This window comes from Anguilla rostrata, chromosome 6 (genome assembly GCF_018555375.3).
Source record: "Anguilla rostrata isolate EN2019 chromosome 6, ASM1855537v3, whole genome shotgun sequence".
Lineage (NCBI taxonomy): Eukaryota > Metazoa > Chordata > Actinopteri > Anguilliformes > Anguillidae > Anguilla > Anguilla rostrata.
Genome location: NC_057938.1, coordinates 35,968,698 through 35,974,201, shown reverse-complemented (window position 1 = coordinate 35,974,201; position 5,504 = coordinate 35,968,698).

Sequence of the window (5,504 nt, the reverse complement as noted above, 5' to 3'; positions counted from 1 at the left end):
TAGCGCTTCCTGTGACACCACCAGCTTCACCCTCCAGCTGACCTCCTCCTGCTTGACACTGCTCAGTCTCTTTAGAGTGGCCTCCTGTGGACAGAGAGGAAAATGCAGTCCCCAGGAACCAATACGCTCACTCGCTCACTTCTTGCTTGCTCACTCTTAGCTTGCTCACTCTTCGCACGCTCATTTCGCCCTTACTCACACCTCGCTCACCTCCGTGCTCGTTCAGTCCTCGTTCCTCATGCACTCACTTCTCGATCCTCACGCGCTCAGATCCTCGCATGCTCACTCTTTGCTCAGTCACTCCTTGCTCACTCGCTCTTCGCTCGCTCACTCTTCACATGCTCTCTCCTTGCTCGCTCACTATGCTTCCCATACCTCATATTCACACCAATACACACAGACACATACATACACATACAAAACCTTATGTCCCATCTCATTCATCGCTACACATTCACAGTAGGGGAGCATCATAAACAAACAAATCATTTCTCTCAGCTGATTGTGAGTACTACACTCCTGGCTTCTGCTTCCAAATGCTTCACAAAGCTGTCAGCCTACTGCGGTATAGCAACAACCTTCTGACAGAAGCACATAAAGCTCAGCAGGAACTCAAGCAAGTGGCTGCTACTGGCACACCAGGCTTAGCTTAAGAAAGAGGTCATGTTCACAACGTCACGTTGGTGACCTCGAGCCAGTGGCTGTGTTTGGTTCTGCCACTTTGGCTTCCCTTGTTGTGCGTTCAAACTTTTGCAGCCATTCCCAGTGGTTCTGTGAGAGCAGCAAACAGGCACTTTACTGACAGGGAGGTGTGAAGGGTCTGGTGATCTCTGCCCCCTATTCACTGAAACATAAATTCTGACAAACCGATCACATTCCGGCAAACTATAAATGTGTGTGTGTGTGTGTGTGTGTGTTTGAATGTGTCTGTAACAGCCTAACAGTGACTGCGTATGTTTGTATAGGTGTTCTATGTGGGAGTGTGTGTGTAAGTGCGTGTAAATATGTATCTGTTAGAGCCTAACCGTGTATGTGTGTGTTTGTAAGAGTGTTTAATTGTGTGTGTGTGTGTGTGTAAGAGTGTGTAGGTGTGTGTACCTGTACCTGACTGCTGGGCTTGGGTACGGTGGGCAGCAGTCTGTAGAAGCTCACAACATTCCGCCTCCACGAACTGCAGGGCCTTCTAGCTCTCCTAAAGGCAGCAGAGGACATTCCAGTCATGTGACCTCCACAGTACCACACATGACCCCCATCCCATGTGACCAATCAGATAACTCAGATCAGTCTGGGGCCGCAGATCTAAACAGCAGCTGAAGAGTGCATTGGATGGAAGGACTGGATTGGCCAGCAGTGGGTAGGAATGGCTTAGTGGGCGGGAAGGGGTGGGTCAGAGTTAGGCATTCATATTTACAAGCAGACATTTATACTAGGAAATATACAATAATTTATGCTAGGGAAAAGAGGGGGAGGAACATAAATACGGATAAAATAATAAAAAAAACAAATATTTAGGCCTATTAAATAAATGTTGAATCTTACAAACCTATTCAGATATATGTTTGCCCCTTTAATGTTCTGTTTGCTTGTGGGTCAGATTTTAGTAAAATAGTATAATTTCTTATTTGTGAACACAATTTAAAAAAAACTTTGACTTTCACTTTGTCAGAAACAATTGGAACCAGAATATTTTCTTTAATAAAATATACGTATCACTGAAATTATAAAATGGACTGTCATTGTGGTGAGCATCTGTCAAGACGTAGTCATGCACTGCTCATTTGGTATTCTATGAATGCCAGCAAGATCTGGCACTTCACAGGCACAGTGCTTATTTGCATTGTATATCTTCATTTTATTATGCTTGTCTTGCCAGGTTTTATATCATGACTCTACAGTCCTTGAGAAACAAACCCAAAAATATTCTACAGGAAGAATACTGTCCTAGAATCATCTTAAGATAAGGCAGCCTGGGCAGCCTTACAAGTGGTGCAGCTCAGGCTATGAACTACACTGTCTGCTGATAGAGAATACGATTATCAAGGACACATTTTGTCCTTCGTCCAAGTTGCCCTTCCAGCTGTTGCATGTCTTGATGACTGAAGTGCTGTAATTTATTTACAGAACATTGCTATGTTCCTTATCTACCTGTCTTGTTAGACTAACCATGTATATCTTTGACTTTTGCCTGCCACTGTTTGCCTGTCTAGCATTAATGGTCAGTATTGGTTTTCCACTGTCTGAAGGTCATTCCCTCTGTAATCAGCAAGTATTTGATGGATGATATTTTGCTCCCATGTCCTTTGGCAAGATACATGCTAATGCTGTGGCCACAGATGAGTTTATTTATATTGTACTGAATAGCTATGTGTCTTATATAGATCTGCAATTTAATAATATGATATTTAAACATGCTTCCATGTTTAACAAGTCTGTTAAAGAGCCCCTTCACTACAGCTTGTAATGGGTGTTCAGTAGTGATTCCAATCAGTATCCACTGGACCGAGGCCCTGAGCCCTGAGCATAAAGAAATGTTCAGCAATTGTGATCAAGATCTAATGGCAATTAACGAATGAGTGGCGGCAGTGTAGCACAGTGGGTAAGGAACTGGGCTTGTATCCGAAAGGTCATAGGTTCGATTCCCAGCTAGGACACTGCCGTTGTACCCTTGAGCAAGATACTTAACCTGAATTTCTTCAGTGTATATCCAGCTGTATATCTGGATGCAATGTAAATGCTATGTAAACAGTTGTGTAAGTCGCTCTCGATAAGAGCGTCTGCTAAATGCCTGTAATGTAATGTAATGTAATGAGTGTCCTAGTCAGATTCCCAAAAAAAAAGCCAGATTCAGTCAGGTCACTAAATAATACCCTCGGACAAATGCTTGCCTTCACAATCCCTTCCACAAGCATTGTTTCACCATCTCATGGCTGCAAAGGAGAAATTACTTCTTAGCTGACCTTTCTGGTCAGGGCTACAAGAGCACAACAGCAAATAAAAATGAATGAAGAGACCGTGTGGCACAGTGAGCAGAGCAGCCAATATACAGTGAGAATCTTCGTGCAGCTGGGGGTTCAATTTCCCTGCCATGATACTTTCTGCAATATGATCCCATCTTTGTGACTTTGTAACTCTTTGCTTTGCCCTTGTCTGAACAAAGTAGAAAGATACACAAGGATTGTGGACTGTCTGCTCTTCTTTAAAAAAAAAAGAAGAAAAACTGGTTGCAGCAATCATACAACAGTAACCGATGTTGCACACACATGGTTATTTAAAGGTTCAAGTAACATTATCGTATAACACAGACAGAGTGTCCAACAACGACCAGAAGAGCAATTTTCCTCTTACATCTCCCTAATCTTTGCATAATGCTTACAATTCACCACCACATTGGTTTTCAGGGAGCATGTATAAGACATTTCCAAGCTCTGGGAAGTCATCACAGAGAATATGTCAGCATTGAACCTGAAAACTCACCACAGTTGCAGCAAAAGGAGCAAATTCTCAAAGGAGGTACGGGTTAGCAGCGGTGGGATTGGTCCAGCCATTGTCTGCCCTCAACCCCAGACCCCCCCAACAATGGGAAATCCCCTCAACCACCCCTGACTGAAATACCGTGAAGGTTATGGTAAGCTTGTTTCAGCTGCTCTTCTAGTTGCTCTCTGTGGCCACAACTCACAGCTCAATCAGTCCTTCCCAGTTTACAAACTGTAAAACAGAAATTTTCACTGGGTATTTAGGTGTCACATAATATTATTGGTGAGGGCCAGCAGGTGGCACTGTGTGTACAAACCAAAAACAGGAACAGTAACTTGGAACCCTAAATACTATTACATATTTCTGTGTATACATTGAAATGAATTAAAAACACAACCAATCAGATAACCAGAGATTCATGAATTTATTCCTTCATTCAGAAAAAAGTTTTTTTTTCCCTTTTATGGAATGTTTTTGACTATTAGCTCCCAAATAAAAAAACCTCAAAGCGACATGTGCCACACCTACCCAAAGGCCTCAAGGGTTATCACATGTTGAAAATGGTCATGCGGTAAATATTTACTATTCCAGCATGGTGTTCCCCATATGCTTGATACTGTGGTTCAGTGTGGTCATTCCTGATTGATGGACAGTGATGTCATGTGCTAATCAGCGTGCTGCCTGGTGGGGGAGACCTCAGACATGCACACACCCAAACACACATTCACTCACACAGGAAGCATTTTGGTGCTAGTTGTGCTCGTTATCTTTGAATGTAGAACCTAGGTTACACCCATTTAAAGTTGTGAGATTAGAGTTGTGATCATCAATGTGAATCAACTGTGAAAGCTCTCCATGTGGCTTTACCATTATGCAAGCTCAATGGTGGATAAAAGGCAAGATCTAACCAGGTGTAGATCCAGAGGTTTGTAATAAAGTGACTGCATCAGAGAGAGTTGACTGTCAAGAAAGACCGGCAATCAAGTGAATTTTTCACATTTCCCCTTGTCAGAACATTCAATGCAAACAGTCACAAGCGCAACAAAGACAAATACAGGGTTTCATTAATTCAGTGTTCATTTATTAAACTTATTTGAGACTTGGGTGACTGGTAACACTGTCAGGTAGATACATTTAAGTGAAACAATTTAACTGTTATTGTAGCTAGCTATTGTAAAGAAAAGGGCACAGCTTGCGTAAGGGTACAGCTGTCATGTCACACTGTGTTACACAGGACATAAGCTTTATATGTGTTAATAATGACAGGAGTCTGTATGACATTAATAATGACTGGTCAAAAGAAAGAAAATATGGGATTACTAGAATTATTATTATTATTATTATTATTATTATTAATAATAATAATAGTATTATTATTAATATTGTTATGCCTTTGCATATAGTCACTAAAAGTGAGGAGTAGGCCTCTTTTTCACCTTGTTTTACTTTTCATGCAAACAGACACACAGATACACAGGTCTCTCGTTTGACTTTCATTCACGCGGGCTCATGAATTAAACTGGAAATCTATGAGACAGGACCCATTAACTGTTTTGGAACAAACTGCCACAAGGGGGAGCTTTGGGTTTCCAGCTGAATTTTGCTGTCTGTTAAGTTAGGGCATGTCTGTGCTCCCCCCCAAATCCACCACTATTTTAATACAAGGTCATGACTCATTTGCACTTCAGCATGTGTTAATACCCCGTTCTGTGTTCCACATCCTTATCTCTGGTCTTATCTGCTCTATGCTACAAAATAGACTTTCACTTCCTCTAATAGAGAGGTATGCTGCTGGCTTAATACTCTAAATATAATACACACAAAGAGCTGCAAGATAAGTGAGTAATCCACTGTTAATGCCTCCACAGATGGAGAGGGCTGTTTTGAATTAAAGTCAGGTTCAAATGTAATAGACTGCACAGGTGCTGGAGGTTTCAACAACATACGTATGAACAATCTTGCCTCAAAATGATTCTGGAGTGAACCAGGATGTCCAGATTCTTACAAGCATTTTCTTCTGTTTTCATCTC